This window comes from Panthera pardus, unplaced genomic scaffold (assembly GCF_024362965.1).
Source record: "Panthera pardus isolate Hobbes unplaced genomic scaffold, ASM2436296v1 HiC_scaffold_25, whole genome shotgun sequence".
Taxonomy (NCBI): Eukaryota; Metazoa; Chordata; class Mammalia; order Carnivora; family Felidae; genus Panthera; species Panthera pardus.
In genome coordinates this window covers 29366823-29384668 of record NW_026526821.1, presented here as the reverse complement: position 1 = coordinate 29384668, position 17846 = coordinate 29366823, and the positions used below count along the sequence as shown (strand labels likewise).

The following is a 17846-nucleotide window of genomic DNA, read 5'->3' as shown; positions in this document are numbered from 1 at the left end:
GCTCCAGGAGCTAAGTCTCCATCTTCCATTTGAGGAGTTAAGATCCAGCTCCCCATAACAGAGGCTAAGATCCTACTTTTCCATACAGAGGCAGAGTCCCCACCACATGCCCTGCTGGCTAGGTCCACGTTTCCCCTTGCAGAGTCTGAGTCTCAGTTTTGGCCGCAGCGGTGACCTGATGACCCAGAGGCTACATCTCCCTTCCTGAACCTGAGTGCATTCCTATCTAAGCTAACTTCCTATGATGATTTAGATAAAATTGATATAAAATAAGCAGAATAATTGAAAACAGGCAGGAAACCACACTTCCAATTAAGGTCCAGGTTCAGGTCCAGTAATATTTCAAATGAAATTTCTTATTGTGAGTTAGAGCATGTTTAGACCCAGACCCTGACCCCAAGTTGCACACTGAACCGGACTCTCATTTTGACCCTGACAGTCATTCTCATCCTAACCCTAACTATGACCTTGACCATGACGCTAACACTGATCATGAATGATATGCTCAGACTCAATCTCACTACCATATTCATCCTGACCCTGAACCTCCTACTCATCTGCCCCCTTTCACTTTGATTCTGAACATCACCATGACCCCGATCCTGACTCTCCCCCTAAATCTGTCCCTAAGCCTCATACTGGGACCCGACTCACACTTGACTTTGACTTTCACACTCATTCTCACCCTGACCCTCAGCTTCACCTTGGCCTTGTCCTGGACTCTAAACAAGACCCTCCCCTCCCCTTCTTACTCATCCTCATTCTAAATTTATTCTTCAAACAGGTGTTTATCCTGACATTGACCTTGACCTCACTCTCCCCGTTCAGAGTCCTGTCTTTGACCCTCACACTCTGCTTCCGTTCTCCCTCTGACCCTGACCCTTGTTCTGATCTACCTTATCCTAAGTCAAACACTGACCCTGCCCCCCACCCCAGCTTGACTCTAACAATGACCCTGGACCTCACTCTGACATCACCTTCACCCTAAACCATACCCGTAACCTCTCCATGACCCTGACCTTCATCCTCATCTTGATTCTGACCTGAACCAAACACTCAGTCTGACTCTTTCCCAAACCCTATCCCTGACCCTCACTGTAACTCTCACCCTCATTCACCCTGACCCACATCCTCACTCCATCACCTTCACACTTGTACACTTACCCTCATTCTGACTCTGACCTTGACCCTTAAAATACCCTGAGTCTGACTCTCCCTGCCCCCTCACAGGACCACTGACCCTTGACCACTGACCCTTACTCTGATCCTCACCATGACCCATAGGGATCATCTTCCTGACTGTGTAATGCTCACTCTGACCCTACCACCCTGACCCTGCCTCTCACCCTCATATTGACCCTCACAATCTAAAGTTGAAATCCATATCTATGGTCAAAGTCAAAGCAACAGGTTCAGCAAAGAACCTCTGAATCATATATTCCTCTTAACTATAATTTATTCCTTGTTAATATAATTAGTGAGAACTAGCACTAGTAGAAATAACAAGATAATCCAGAACTACCTAACTAGATATAATTAGAAAACTAGAGAATGTAAAAGAGAGGCTCCAGAAGATGGACGTGTCTGAAGTTGTCACTATTTATCTAGTTATGTAGTCAGCAGTAGTTAATTTTAACAAGAAAAAAAAAAAAAAAAAAGGAGTTTCAGTGCTTTTGAATACTTCTGTCTTTTGGAAGACTTGTGAATGTTCCTTGGAGAATAACAGGTGATTCTGAGCTGATTTCACAAATACTCTTAGACTCTTGGTGCACGTTAACTCTCAACGAAAAGGATTTTTTAACATAGTGTGTGATTATGGGGTTGTTGATACAAATCCTGCTTTGGTTTATTCTAATTCCTCCGTGTCACAATAAGAAATCTTTTGAGTGCTTTTGACTACATTTGAAAATTTATTGAAAATTGATATGTGATTCTGAGCTCATTTTTATAAGTGTCATAACCGATGAGGAGAACGAAGGCGAAAGAAATGTAGATAAAATTAAATTTCCTTACGACTTGCAGCCCATCGATAAATACCCGAGACAGGCAAAGTATGGCATTCCTCAAGGAGCTCACAACTGCCTCTTTTCATGCTTTGCTAGAAGTAACAAGCAAACTTAGCTTGGCATTCTCTGGACCTCCAGGATCCTGTAAGTCTTCTTTAACAAATGTAAATCTCTATAGAGACTTCCTGTATCTCTCCCCACCCCCCAACTTAAAACTATACAATCAATCCCTCCTCACAAGCACAGTGCAGCTCTTTCAGCCCATGGGTTGTGTCCCTGTGCTGTAATGAAAGCACTTTTTTGCACCCCAAACCTCTCAAGAATTCTTTCTTGACAGCTCGCTCCAGGTCCACATCACATCACCAAGGACCACATTTGCTGGATCATATGGTTAAGAGTATGTTTAGTTTTATAAACAACCGGCAGCTGTCTTCCAAAGTGGCTATACCATTTGTTACATTTGACGGCGCTCACAGAGGGTGGTGTGTATGTCACAGAGCCTAAGGCTAGGGAGTTCAGCTCTGTCCCGGGAGGAAAGCAAACAAAGCTGAAATGCAAAAACCCGGGCCGGTAGCCAAACCAAAATGCCTCAGAGGCGAAGACCCCCGCCCTCCTACCGAGGATCTGGATCGGGAAGTCGTGTACAGAGCTGCCGCAGTAGCTTCTGGGGAGTGTAGTTTCTCCGGAGAAGGGGCAGAGGAGGAGCGATTTTGCACAGAAGCCGGTGCCTGTTTCACGCCCGGGTATTTTATGCGTAGGCTGTCGTTGCAATAGCCATTGTCCTAGTGAATCAACCGCGGGAACCAGAAGCTGCTGCGTTGGCCCCCACGGGGGGCGGTGCCTGCGGGGATTCTGGGAAGTGTAGTTCTGGCGAAGAACGGCCGGGGCCGAGGGCTGGCTGGACGGGTCCCGCCGGCCCCGGTGACCGAAGCCGGCCCCCGTCCTTGGCCCCGAGAGATCCTTCCAAATGGGGACAGGGAGGGCCTAGGGTCTGGGACAAGGCTAGAATGGGGAGTAAGGCGGCTCAGGCCCGCGGGTTGGGGGGTTCCATGTTAGGAGGTGTGTGTGTGGCGGGGGGGGGGGGGGGGCGCATTTGGGGCGGGGGAGTAGGGTGACGCTCAGCCAGCCCCCAGCCCTGAATCCCTGAGTTGCTGGGCGCTGTGCGGAACCTCCTTTCCCGACTGGGACGAGTGACATGGAACTCCACAACTTTTCATTTTTGAAGGGGGTGGATATATTCAGAGCCAAACAATTTACGAGGGGGAGCTCCAGCGTGCATCTGAGTTTATTTGGGTGTGGGGATGAGTTCAGCCAGGGCCAAATAACAAACATCCCCTGGGGGGGCGGGGCGGTGGAGGCACGCCTAGGGCCATATATGCTCAGGTGTGTTTTGGTGGGGAAGCACTTACTTGGGTCCTGCGTTTTGGTGTAGTTGTGGAAACCCGGGACTGATAGAGAATGTCAAGCTTTGGCTTGGTTGGTGGTTTTTGGTGGGGCCGAAGGGGGCTTCTTTAGTATTCGGGGCCCATAATCGGGGTGTTTGTGGAACTTCTCAGGCCTCACTGTGCGTTGGTTTGTTGGGGATGGGTGGAGGTGAGCTTGATGTCGGTATAATAGATATACTTAGGGGTTATGGAGGAATGTCTAGAGTCCCTGGGTTTTTAGGGGGTGGGGCAGGTTTTGGCCCCGGACACACATCTATCAGTGATGGTGGACTGCATCGCTGGGGCTTACATCTAAGCAGCTTTTTGACTAAGGGCAGGTCTGCTGCTCTGGGACCTGTGGTCCCAAGGTTCGTCTAGGCATTCTGCTTTGTGGCAGGGATCTCGGGTTTGTTTGTAATGTGGGTGGCCAGTTTGGCTGATTCCCCCTTGTCTGTTTCTCCCTTGTGCTTGGGGGTCAAACCTGTTGCCCGGAACTTAGTGGGAACCTTTGAGGGCTGTTGGGCGATTATCCAAATCTCCTCTGGCAACCTATGGGGCCCAGGTGTCAGGACTTTAATTTTATTTTTAATTTTTTGGCAAGGACAAATTGTAAACCTACCAGTAGAATAGTACAGTGGACCCCCCCCCGCCATGGACCTATCATTATATTCAACATTTATTAATTGGCAGCCAGTCTTTCATATACATCCCCTCAACCCTATGTGTGGATACACTTTGGGAACTGTCACACCCCACAGGGCTTGACCACTAGTGACATGACCACTGACCCAACTGCCTTGGCACTCTGCAGCTAGAGTTCAAATCTAGGGATTTTGTAGCTTTGTCAGCTTGAGCGAGATTTATAACCGCCTCAGTTTATCCCAAGACCTAGCTTATGTAAACGTTAACTATTCCTAATAATATTACACCTTGAGGCCCATTGGTAGAAAAAGGATCAGTTCCCTATTTAATAAGAGCCTATCAGGGCAGGTTGTGTAGTGATGCCCACACCCGACTCTGTCCCTCAGAAGCTGTCCACGTTCTTCTGTGGCAGATCTGAGGCTTTCTTTTTCTTTTGCCTTGAAAGGAAGAGGAGCACTCCTCACTTAAACTTGGGGATTTCTAGCCGGGTATCTGGGTGCTGGGAGACAGAACTGAGGCTCTCACCCTGCCTCTTTCATTCTTACCGCCTGCTGTATCCCTTCTTGCCCAGGGAGGACTGGTAGAGAAAGAGAGGGCTTCTGGGCTCCTGACAGCCCACTTTTGGCTGGGTACCACTCACCCTTTACATTCCTACAGTGTCTTCCGGGCTCCATATCATGGGCCGGTTTCCTTTGCCTATTCTGACATCTTGTGTCCTACAGTGTCCCATTTGAGGCTCAGATGCCTTGCTCGGTCCCCTAGGATCCAGGACTGATTTAAGGGCAGGAGCCTTTACAGAGAATATTACCCTGGACCAGATTACCACCATCCTTGTCCCAGCAACATTTCTCTGTAAGTTTATTCCCATCCGTCTGTGTCCGGGATGCATTTGGAAATGTTTTTAAAAAATTTTTTTTCTTAATGTTTTTATTTATTTTTGAGACAGAGAGAGACAGAGCATGAGCAGGGAAGGGGCAGAGAGAGAGGGAGACACAGAATCGGAAGCAGGCTCCAGGCTCTGAGCCATCAGCACAGAGCCCGATGCGGGGCTCGAACTCACAGACTGTGAGATCATGACCTGAGCCGAAGTCGGACGCTCAACCAACTGAGCCACCCAGGTGCCCCTGGAAATGTTTTTTAAAAGGTAAGTTTCCAACTATTTCTTTTAGTATTTATAAAAGGACAATTGATGTTTGTATATTGACCCTTTAAATCCTGCCACCTTGCTAAATTTAAATTCAACTATTGAAGTTTTTTTTGTTTTTGTTTTTGTTTTGTTTTGTTTTGTTTTTTGGATTCTAGGACACTTTCAAGACAGATTTATTTCCCATAGATAATCAGTTTTGTTAACTTTCTGTGTATCCTTCTGGCATTTTTTTTTAATGTAAAGACAATCAGAGATTAAATACACACATACATGTTTATGCCCTCCCCACGTTTCCTAGAGGTGTCTTTGGTTAAACGGCAGTATTTTTTTTTAAATTTTTTTAACGTTTATTTATTTTTGAGACATGGAGAGACAGAACATGAACAGGGGAGGGGCAGAGAGAGAGGGAGACACAGAATCTGAAACAGGCTCCAGGCTCTGAGCTGTCAGCACAGAGCCCGACGCGGGGCTCGAACTCACAGACCACGAGATCATGACCGGAGCCGGAGTTGGACGCTTAACCGACTGAGCCACCCAGGCACCCCTAAACGGCAGTATTTAATTGATATGTAGTAATTGATATGTATTCACCTCTTCCTTAATGGCTTCTGGATTTTTTTTTTTAAAGATCTGTCTTTCCCCAAGGGCTCTGTATGTTCTCCTGTATGTTTCTAAATGTCTATATTTTTGTTTCTTTCTAATCTTTAGCTCTCACACTACTTGGAATTTATTTTTATGCAAGGTGTGAGCTAGGAATCTAACTTCCAATCTGACAGCAGCTTGTCTGAACGCTTTCACGAAGAGGCCATCCTTTCCTGGCTGTGTTGAGAGGCTGTATTACCTAAAACCCCAAGAATGTGTGGGCTCTCTATTCTGTTCCACTTACTGTCTGTTGCTGCAGTTACACGGGTTTTATTTTTTGTGCCATTGTAGAATTTCATTTTTGTTATAAAATACAACACAGGAAGTAAAGCACACAAAAGGGATAGTGTAGAATGAACAGAAAGTGAACACCCAGGTCAAAAAGTAGTGCTTTGTTGGTCTCCCCAGATGCTCCCCAGTCACAACTTTGTCCCTCCCTTCAAAAGCAACCTTTCCCTGAGTGTCTCTAAGGTCCGTCACCTGAGTAAGCATCTCTAAACTTTATAGGTTAGCTTTTTTACCTTTTATTTTGCTATTTTTATATTTACTTATTTATTTAAAGAGAGATGGAGTGCGGGAGTGGGGGAGAGGAGCAAAGAGAGAGAATTTTTTTAACATTTTCTTTATTTTTGAGAGCGGAAGAGAGAGGCAGAGTACGAGCAGAGAGAGAGAGGGAGAGAGGGAGACACAGAATCCGAAGATGGCTCCAGGCTCCGAGCTGTCAGCACAGAGCCCGACGCGGGGCTCGAACTCACAAACCGTGAGATCATGACCTGAGCCGAAGTCGGACGCTCAACTGACTGAGCCACCCAGGCACCCCGAGGGAGAGGATCTTAAGCAGGCTCCACACTCAGCGCGAAGCTCAACATGGGGCTCGATCTCATGACCCTGGGATCATGACCTGAGCTGAACAAGAGTTGGACTCTCAACCAACTGAGGTACCCTAGCTTTTTTATCTTAAAAAAAAAAAAAAAAAATCTAATAGTGATTTTTAAAATGTGTCTTTTAAAATTTATAGATTCTTGGGGCACCTGGGTGGCTCAGTTGGATAAGCGTCCCACTTTGGCTCAGGTCGTGAGCTCGCAGTTCGTGGGTTCAAGCCCCACATCAGGCTCTGTGCTGGCAGCTCAGAGCCTGGAGCCTGCTTCCGATTCTGTGTCTCCCTGTCTGTCTGCCCCTCCCCTGCTCATTCTCTCTGTCTCTGTCTCTGTCTCTCTACGTTTCTCAAAAATATATAAAACATTAAAAAAAATTAAAATTTATAGGTTCTTTCATCCTCTTCCTTTCCTGCCAGTTTATCTGTTGAAGGACCGAGACCGTTTGATATGTAGAGCTTCCTGCAGGCTGGATTTTGCTGATATATTCTCGTTGCAGATAAAGGTATTCCTTTGTATTTCCCCCACACTTGGTGTGGAGTTTCATCACACTTAGGTTCAATCCCTTTGAAAAGATTATAAGTGATGTATGCTTTTATCAGGATGCATATAACATCTGCTTTTGGTTTTCTTTGATGTTAGCCATTCTTGATTCGTAATGCCTAGATGTGTTCATTCACTAAGGAATGTAAAACGGTGATATGCTAATTCTGTCATTTTCCTGTCTTCGCTGGAATAATATTATAAGGAGACACTTCCCCTCATCTACTATTTGATTACCCAGAGGCACGATTCATATCGGGAAGGAGATTAAATGCTTCACTCTTCCATTTAACGAGTTTTCAAGACAGTGAATTGGTTACCTGTTATTAGAAGTTGACCTTTATTTTAAAAAATATTATAAACTCGTAGGTTTAAACACATCTGATGGGTTTCAATCTATTGCAAGTCATATTCTTGTTAAAACTAACATTGTCCCATCTCTGGCCATTGGCAGCCTTATCTAATTAACCACGAAGTCATAGTGATATGATTCTAAAGAGTCTTTGTAAATCCTTGCTTTCTGGTATGTCAAGATATTTCAGGTTCATCTTGTACATTTCCTGCAACAAATCAGGCATAAGCCATTTTCTTATTTCTGGAAGCACGTATTTCTTTTAATGGGAAATAGTAAGCCAAGACCACAATCTGGGGGTATCTTGGTGGCTCAGTTAGTTAAACATCTGACTCTTTTTTTTTTTTTTAATTTAATGTTTATTTATTATTTTTGAGAGAGAGAAAGAGAGAGACAGAGCATGAGCAGGGGAGGGGCAGAGAGAGAGGGAGACACAGAATCTGAAGGAGGCTCCAGGCTCTGAGCTGTCAGCACAGAGCCCCATGTGGGACTCGAACTCACGAACTGCGAGATCATGACCTGAGCCGAAGTCGGATGCTCAACCGGCTGGGCCACCCAGGCGTCCTAAGCATCTGATTCTTGATTTTGGCTCAGGCCGTGATCTCACAGTGAATTCGAGCCCTACTTTGGGCTCCACGTGCTAATAGACAGTGCAGAGCCTGCTTGAGATTCTCTCTCCCTCTCTCTGCTCCTGTCCCACTTGCACCCTCTTCTCTCAAAAACAAATAAATAAACTTAAAAAAAAAAAAAAGGCCACAGTCTGGAAATCAAGGATGGGTGCTGCAGTTGAATTGGTCACTGTAGCCTTTGGCAGGGGACAGAGCTAAGAAGTACCTCATTGTTCACACTGATATTCCTGATCCAAATTCAGGATTACTGGGATGTTACCTAACCTTTTGAGTATCACATTTGTGTCTCCTTACTTCTACACCAAAATTCTAGATTTTCTAGTCCACGGGGGTTGATGGAATTAGCATATCCCATAATTACTCATTTGCTTCAGAAGGAGATTTGGTTCAGATAGCTTTGCTAACCTCTGTTGCTTCTGTGTATTTCATTCCAATGGCTCCCTCCCTACTGGGTCACCACGGGTTAATGGTGTACCTCTGCCGAAAGCCAAAACTTCTGCCAAGCAACCCTCTCTCCATGACTCTAGCTCCTGAACCTGGTAACCGCTCCCTCCACCTTTAGACCTGGCGTTGGTCGAGACCCTCGGCTCTCGTAAGCATCCGTGGTGCTAAAGCATCTGTTTGTTTTCCCCTAACTCTGCTCACACCTTCGTAACTAGTCCCTAGGCTAAGCATTCCAGTCCCTAGGCTAAGGGTTCCGCGGTTACCCAGTTTGAATTGCCACCAGACCAACACAGGGTCAGTGTACTTGAAACATCGTCGTTACCGGCTTTGGAGCAAATAAATAATAGCTGGAGAGATCCTGAGAAAAAAGTGCTGACCAAGAAGGTAGAGCAAGTTGGAATGTTCTTGTGTTGTATCAAATCAAATGGTTAGCGGGAAATGGAGATCCCTTAAAGCCGACTCTTCCGTAATTCCACAGGAGCCTGAGGAAGATTATGCACTTCATGTGTTCATATTTTTTATAAGGAAATAGATTGGTCACAGTGGACTTGGCAAACAGAAGACAGTGTGTGGCGAATCTGGTTGCACCGTATAAAAAAACTGTAGCAGTTTCCATCTCAGGGACACCTGTTACAATCGCACGTCGCTGACACAAGATCCCGTCCTGAGGTGTTGTTGAGACGTAGCATTTTAGGACCCAAGTCATGCTGACAGTGTTTTCTGCAGATTTCACATCGCACTTTCTTTCTAGCCGTAGTGTCTCATCCTAGAGGACTCTTACAATGGCGTAAGGGATGTATTTCTTTACCGTTGGGAGAACAAGACAATGTTAAATTGGTTTCTCTGGGAAATAGCAATGTGCAGATTGAAGTTGGTGTTTTACACTCGTTCATAGATCGTGTGAATATGGAAGTCTTTTTGGATCCCATTTGCCCCCAACGTTTTCTTCTGACATTTTACAGGCATGCAGAAAAGTTGAAAAGTTTTGCTGTTCTGAATGTCCTCGTACTCGCCAGTATGGATGGATAGGTGTGACAGAGCCAGTAGAGCAAAATGTTGACAACTGGGTCGTACGTTAGCAGGAAGATTCTCAGGTAGAAATATTTTACCACACATTTATACATATGCACACACATACACACAGACACACACACACACAATCAGCTTACTAAAAGAAGGAAGTTTTCCTCACCTAGTAGGTTTTCTGACACTACACCGTCCTGTCCCTTCCTGGGATAAAGTCTACTTGGTGACGATGTAGTCTTATTTCTTGAAGGCACAGCTGGATCCAGTTCGCCAACGTTTTATTTAGAACTTTTGCACCTCGTTTTATAAGTGGCATTGACCCCTGGTTTTCTTTCTTCTGTAGGGTCCTTGATTGCTCTTGGTGTCCTTGATGAATGAGCTAGGAAGCTGGTTTTAATGCTTTGGGGCACTTAAGCTTTATTACAGAATGACCTATTCCTCGAAGTGTTGCTGGAATTGGCCAATAAAATGGTCTGAGGCCCGTGCCTTTGGGAGAGACCTTTGTCCTTTGCTTTTCTTTTTTGGTTAATAACTGGTTCCTTTTTTTTTTTTTTTGGACTCGATTTTGGGCAATTTCTGTTCTTCTAGGAAATCCCCCATTTCTCCTAGTCTTTTCCTTTCTCTTCTCTCCTCTCTCTTGGCCGCCCTGCCCCCTTCCCTGCAGAGCCCCTTCTTGGCTGGCTGGGCCCCCTCTGCCTTACGCTCTGAGTGGCAGCATAATGTTCACGGCTGTAGGTCTTCTGTGACAGAACCCTGTTCTCCTGGTCGGCGTCCCTGCTTGCTCTTACTGGTGTGGCAGGTTTAAGGAACCGTGCCTTTAGTTTTAAGGCCTGGGCACAGACACAGATCCCAGCACACTGAACTACCAATCACAGTAGGGCCTGGGGGAGGTGGACAATCAATTTATGGCCTTTTGACCCTATAGTGGAATGGCATGTCAACGTTTCCCAGACATCCTGACATCCCTCCTATGGGGTCTCTCCCTGCCCTATTGAACTCAGAAGTGACCATGTGTCTCGATTTGCTAATGAGCTATATCCGAGGTGTCACTTTGGGTAAAGTTGGTAAGAGCGTGAGTATGGTTCTCTATCTTACATTTCCCTCTATCATTCCTACTGACCGTTTTCCAAACAGAGGCGGTCCCGGCAGCCGTGGTCCTGGACTGAAGATGGCTTTGAGCACAGTTGCAGATGACAAATGATGGACACAGAGCCGGAGTGAGAAAGAAACTTCATAACTCTAAGCCACGGAGATCTGAGGGGAAGCATTTGTCACTCCAGAATAACTTGGCCCTTCCTGACCCCTCCTCCCTTTTGCTGTGAGGGTCTTGTCTTCTTCAGGGCGAACTCAGAACCCTGTGGACATACGCTTGCTCTCGGCGTTTTCATTTAGTCCTTTGTTCACTGGGCATTGCCGTAGCAAGGCTGAAAGGAACGGGCTTTGGAATGAGAATTCTGGATTCTAGGCTTGGCCCTGACGCTTGGTAGCTATGATCTTAAGGACACATCAACCGACCTCTGAGTGCCTTAGCTTGCCCCTCTGTGACATGGAAAGAATAGCAGTGCCTTCCTCTTGGCTATGTTGTAAGGATTCATGAGCTCTGGACAGTACTCGTTTTATAGATGTTGGTATTACTAGGAGCAGAGGGCTCTATTAGCTTAGGCCAAGCTGTGCTGCAGTGACACGTGACCCCCAACTCTCCGTGGCCCACCCGGCTATCTGACCTTAACCCCAGTCTAATTCCTCTTCCTTCGTAGGTCAGCTTTGGCTCTGCACCGTGATCTTTTACAGTAGAAACCAAAGCCCCTTCTGGGGACATGGTTCTTTCAGAACGTGAGTGATGGTGGAATCAGGCAGTGCTTAGAAGTGGCACGGTGGCCTTCAGTCACATTTCATCGCCCAAGGCAAGTCACAAGGCCAAGCCTGATGTCAGGGGCAGGGAGGTGCCGTCTTTGTATAGAGAAATAAATAATTGGGAACAGTGGTAAAAATCCACCATAAAGGCCTCTTTTATCCTAGTCCCCAGGATTAGCAAAATGACTGAGATGTGTTTCTTCTTACAAGAGGCTCAGAATCTAGTGAAGGTAGTCAAATAAATAGAAACTTTGCAACGTGGTATGAAGAAGGTGAGATGCCCAGGTTGGACAGAAGAGGGAGTGAGTCTCTGCCTATGTATTAAGGGATGAATCCTAAGGGGGACCTGGCCAGCCTCCAAAGAGTACTGGCAACAGGGCGACCACAGTCCTCGGGGCTGAGATCCTGGGCGGGCAGTCCGAGTTGCTTCTCATGGTAGTTTAGCTTCGATGCCACCTGCCTCCTTTGGGACCGCATGAATGGAGGATCTCCTCTTGGGTTCATCTGGAGACACAGATGCACCGTTCTGATAAGGCCATGTGATAAGGAAGGTGGGGGCCACCTTCACAGAGTCACCGTGAGGCCTGGAGCATGACCTAAAGAGGAAGAACTCAGTTGAGACCCCGAGCCCTCAAGAGTTCAGGGACGTGGGATTGAACACAGCTGGAACCAGGGCCAAGGGAGGCGGGAGCTGAGTTCTGCATGCCCAGATTGGTCTGGGAGGAGACATTCTGCGCCTCTTTATCCACAGGCATTATGCCACGTCTTCACTCTGACTCACGCTCCAGGGAGCAGAGACATGGAGTTTGAATCCACAGCGTGAGGGTGGATAGGAACTGTATATTTTGACAGCTGAGGAAGAGGGGCGGGGGACAGACTTGAGGGCGTAGAGGCTGGAAGGGGGTGAAGTAAAGAAATCCGAGGAAGTCCTGAAGCCTGAGGCGCCATGTTGAATGAGGAGACGTGAGAGGACAGGGCCCCTGTCCAGGAGGCATGGGCTCAGGGCCCACGGTACAGCTCCCGGCAACGTTGAGTGACTTTTCCATCGCACAGGTCCTGGCTTCGTGGAAGCAAGATGGGCTTTCACAAGTAAGGCTCTGAGAAGTCACCCCAGGCAGCAGAAGTTGAGATGAAGTAACTTCTCCCCAGCCCTCTGGCAGAGTTTCAAGGCAGACTCCGGGCTATCCATGGGGCCCCGGCATTGCCTGATCCTTCTGCCCACTGCGAGCAGGACCGGGGGGCAGGTGTTGCCTCTGGAGGGCAGGGAAGGCACTTGAGGCCATGAAGACACAGATCAAAATCATACAGCAGAAGGTGAGAGCTGGTGGGTCTGGAGAGGCACCGTGGTGGGGGAAAGCGAGCTCGGGTTCAGCAAGAGCGCCCCAGCGACCACAGGTACGCCCAGGGGCTCCTTCCTCCCTGCGGGGCCTGGAGTCGCTGCCTTGGAAATGCCCATGGGCCGCCTGGCGCCCCACAGCTGCTGCTGCCCCTTTCCCCGGGGCTGCCTTCTTGTGCTACTGACCGGCTCCGAGAAAGAGGACAAGCCCCAAATGCTGGGGAGGTGGGTTACTTCCCCACCGCCCTCCCCGAAATGCTGGCTTGTTTCCCAGAGAACAGCATCTATTCTCTCTCGTGAAAAGGGGAAAGGCGGTCGTCCATGCCTGCGTCAGACATTGACTCACTTCATAATGAGCGGCTCCTGCGTTGGTGTGTTTGATTGTCTTTGTTGAAAAATGTATCCAAGATTAATATTAAGGGTTCAGGAGACTTTTCAACACGCGGAGTATTTTTGAAAAACCGACTATTGAACATTCTAAGTGTACTATCAAGTTTGACCCCATATCCACCCTATCTAATGCTGTCATGCCCTAGACATCTTTCTACCTTGTTATCGCGGAAGTTTTGGAACATACAGAGAAGTAGGAGCAAAGTTGTAATAAGGCCTCAGGTCCCGTCAATACAGCTTCAGTAGTCACCTATAATGGCCAGTCTTATGCCATTTCCATCCCTCACTTCCCTCATTGGATTATTTTAGAGACAAGTCTTGGACATGATAACATTTCTTCCATAATTCTTTTTAAAAATTTTTTTTAATGTTTTATTTATTCGTAGAGAGAGGGAGAGAGAGCATGAGCGAGGAGGGGGAGAGCGAGAGAGGGACACAGAATCCGAAGCAGGCTCCAGGCTCTGAGTTGTCAGCACGGAGCCCGATGTGGGGCTCGAACTCACGAGCCGTGAGATCATGACCTGAGCCGAAGTTGGACGCTTAGCCGACTGAGCCACCCAGGCTCAGTAATTCTTAATAATAGGTATAAAAGGGTGGTGGTGGTGGTAATACAATTTATTTCAGAAGGAGAAAGTCTGGCCTGGAGGGGCGTGTGATTGGTACCTGGCCACACTCCTCTACCACACGGTGGAGCCAGGATTTAAACCCGGTTTTCCTTGACTCCTAAGCTCCGATATCTTCTAATGTGTTGAATAGCCTTCTTGCTGCAACATAAATCCCAGTCTAAAAAATGTGGGAGCATATTTTCCAACCCTCAGGAATGGGTCTGTGTTATTTGACGAATGACGCATATGGAATGCTGTCGTCAGCAGTTTTCTGGGAGAGAAGCAATTTAAATGTCAGGAAAGCATGAACTCTCTCGCCCGGCCAGGGTAAGGTGTTTCTGTTTGTTTGAAATTTGATGGAAGTGTAATAGATAACAAAGTGCGTAGTTCAAAAACATACTCAGGGCGCCTCAGTGGCTCAGTCCGTTGAGCATCTGACGTAGGCTCAGGTCATGATCTCACGGTTTGTGAGTTCAAACCTGCTTCAGGTTCTCCACAGTCAGCGCAGAGCCCGCTTCAGAGCCGCTGTCCCTCCCCCCCCCGCCCCTCCCCTGCTTGCGCGCTCTCTCTCTCTCAAAAACAAATAAACATTAAAAAAACGTACTCTGATTTTCAGAAAGCGAACACAACCATGGGACCAGATCGAGATGCAGAACACTGTCACTTGTGAGCATTACATGCGTGTAAGCCTTCCAGTCCTCCAGTCTCCCCCGAGGATAACTCTAACCTGACCCCTAGCATCACAGATTATGTTTCCTATTTGGTTTTTAATGAATGTCATCACATCGTCCGCACTCTTCCGCGTTTGGCTTCTTTCATTCAACCTTGTGTCTGGGATTCATTTTTGGTAAGAATCGTACCTCATTTTGCACTGCAGTTTATTTTCATACGCAAAGGCCCCAACTAGCCAGCGTATTCTTGAAGAAGACCAAAAGTTGGAGAAAGATCTGTCATGGTGCCAGTGTCATTAAGGCAGCAGGGGATTGACATAAAGATAGACGGGTAGACCAGTGGCGCAGAAGAGGGTACAGAAATAGGCCAGCACATAGACGGTGGCCTTCTAGCCAAGGGGAGCTGAGGGAAGGGAGCCTTCCCAAGAAGTGATGTGATTGGTTACTGGTCACGACGCCATCTGTCATTTACATAGTGATTGGCGGACTGGAGAGCTAGCGGCAGAGCTCGCGCTTGCGGTCACCATATCTTAGTAACTGACGTTTGAACCATTGTGGTCGGGGTCTGGTGTTATTCAGCTAAACCGTGGTGACTCCGATTTGTGCACATCGGAACCGTGCAAAGCAAGGGGTGCCTGTACTTGAAAGGGGTGAGTTTTATGAAGCCGTGAATTTTGAATTATATCTTGATAAAGCGTCAGATTTTTGAAAAAGATGAAATGATCTGTAAGTGCCTCTTTCCTTGAAGATCCCTGCCATTCCCCTTGCCAGCTGTTTTGCATATGTGACATGCTACGCTACGTGATGAGTGAAGCATTAGGGGCTTTTTTATAAAGTTTATTTATTTTGAGAGAGAGGGAGAGAGAGTGGGCACGGGGGAGGGGCAGAAAGAGAGAGAGAGAGAGAGAGAGAGAGAGAGAATCCCAAGCAGTCTCTGTGCTGTCAGAGTAGAGCCAGACCTGGGGCTGGAGCTCAAGAACTGTGAGATCATGACCTGAGCCAGAATCAAGAGTCAGATGCTTAACTGCTTAACCGACTGAGCCACCCAGGCGCCCCAGGACTTTATTTTTAAAATAGCAGGCAAAGACAGCTTTCTACAGATCCCACTTAGTGACCTGCATCCCTCAAACATTCTCACTGTGGTCCCCGTCTGTTCACTCCCGCTTTTCTCTATAGCTGAAGATTGTTCCGTTTTCTCCGCTAAATCTTCATCATCCCCTGATGCCCAGCACAAGCCCCGTGCACATGTGCTTCTTTCCTTCTCCAGCCCAGGCCCCATGCTTCCACCTCAGAATTCCCCCAGAATGATCCTCAAGGTCACTTTCCCCTGCACTGCTTGAGGTTTGCAGGTTGAGTCACCGATCATTTCTGCGAGGAAATCCCAAGCATCTGAGGGCCAGAAGTGTGTTTCATGCATCAGCTGTGTGCCCCTCAGATTTTAACACAAAGCCTAGGAACGCTTAGAAGAGCTTTATAGGGAGAACCGTGTGCTTTCAGAGAACTAGATCAATTTCTCACATATCCAGGCTCTCCAGGGCCACCAGATAACACCCTCTCACTCTGACAAAATGGATGGTTGGGGCGCCTGGGTGGCTCAGTCGGTTAAGCGGCCGACTTCGGCCCAGGTCATGATCTCACGGTCTGTGAGTTCGAGCCCCGCATCGGGCTCTGTGCTGACAGCTCAGAGCCTGGAGCCTGTTTCAGATTCTGTGTCTCCCTCTCTCTGACCCTCCCCCGTTCATGCTCTGTCTCTCCCTGTCTCAAAAATAAATAAACATTAAAAAAAATTAAAAAAAAAAAAAAAAAGAAAATGGATGGTGATTTGCTGTCCGTTAACTTACTGCTTATTTGTAGGTGCTGGTTACATTCCAGGATGTGGCTGTGGTCTTCACAGATTCAGAATGGAAGGGACTGAGCTCTGAGCAGAGGAACCTACACAAAGAAGTGATGCTGGAGAATTACAGATATCTGCTCTGTTGGGTGAGGCTGTGTTCTTTCCTTTATTTATATTGTCGAGATTTGGGACGCCTTGGTGGCTCAGTCAGTTGGGCCTCTGACTGTGGTTCGGGTCATAATCTCCCTGTTCCTGAGTTCCAGCCTTGCATCGGGCTCTGTCTGTGCTGACAGCTCAGGGCCTGGAGCCTGCTTCAGAGTCTGTGTCTCCCTCTCTCTCTGCCCCTAGTGCTCTGTCTCTGTCCCTGTCTCTCTCAAAATATGAATAAACCTTAAAAATTTTTAATTAAAAAATATTGTAGAGGGGCGCCTGGGTGGCTCAGTCGGTTGAGTGTCCGACTTGGGCTCAGGTCACGATCTCACCGTCTGTGAGTTCGAGCCCCGCGTCGGGCTCTGTGCTGAGAACTCAGAGTCTGGAGCCTGCTTCAGATTCTATGTCTCCCTCTCTCTCTGCCCCTCTCCCACTTGCGCTCTGTCTCTTTTTCAAAAATAAACATTAAAAAAAATTGTAGAGATTTATTGGCTACCTACTATGTGCCAGAAAATGTTCTAGACACTTAGAACACGTAAGTAACAAAATAGTAATCCCTTCCTAGTCTTTACTAGTAACCGCCTTCTGATCTTTACTTTCTAGTGTGTGGAGACAGGCAATAAACCATAAGCTTCATACCCAGGAATATCATAACATGGTAGGTTGGAAAGTGATAAACGCTACATAGTATAAAATCATAATAAACTAGAGCAGGATAAAGGAGTATGGAGTGCGAGAGGGTGGCTGGCTGACTTTTGCAGTTGGGGATTTGGAATCAATGAGGAGCGACCATGGGACCCAAAATATAATGTGGTGAGGGAGTTAGAACTCTGGGGATGTGGGGGAAGAGCATTTCAGGGGCAGGGACTCGGTGCTAAGACCTTTAGGAAGGGATGTGCCTGTGGCTATGAGGAGCCTGCCAGGAGGCCAGTGAGACTGGAGACACAGTCAGCAAGGGGGAGAGAAGAGAGAGGTGCCTTCTGCAGTGGAAGGGACAATTACGTGTCAGTTTGTATGGCTTTGGGGTTTCGTAAGTCCTATTTTTTGCGTTTTCACTTATTTAAAAACTTACATTGGTTATTTAAACCTAGATTCATAAACACTTTCAATTAGGACGTTCCCCTGGATCAGGAGTTGGCCAGCTTTTTCTGTAAAAGGGCCACATAGTAACTGTATGGTCTCTCTGTGGCTGTTCCCAGGTCTGCCCTTGCAGTGCTAAATGCAGACAGCATGTAAATGAATGAGCGAGGCTGTGTTCCAATAAGACTTTATTTGC

At 47.2% G+C, this 17846-nt stretch overlaps 1 long non-coding RNA gene across 6 annotated transcripts; it reads left to right on the top strand.

Moving 5' to 3' along the window:
• Positions 1 to 3098: 3098 nt before the first annotated feature.
• Positions 3099 to 16567, top strand: LOC109274799 (uncharacterized). Of its 6 annotated transcripts, none has more exons than XR_002083829.2 (6): positions 3099 to 5216; positions 7156 to 7241; positions 9667 to 9798; positions 11488 to 11638; positions 14536 to 15240; positions 16441 to 16567. It is a non-coding gene; the product is annotated as an uncharacterized LOC109274799 (long non-coding RNA). The 6 variants fall into 6 exon arrangements; XR_008417762.1 differs by having other exon boundaries at positions 11488 to 12898; positions 14532 to 14762; XR_008417761.1 differs by having other exon boundaries at positions 11488 to 12898; positions 14532 to 15240.
• Positions 16568 to 17846: the final 1279 nt, after the last annotated feature.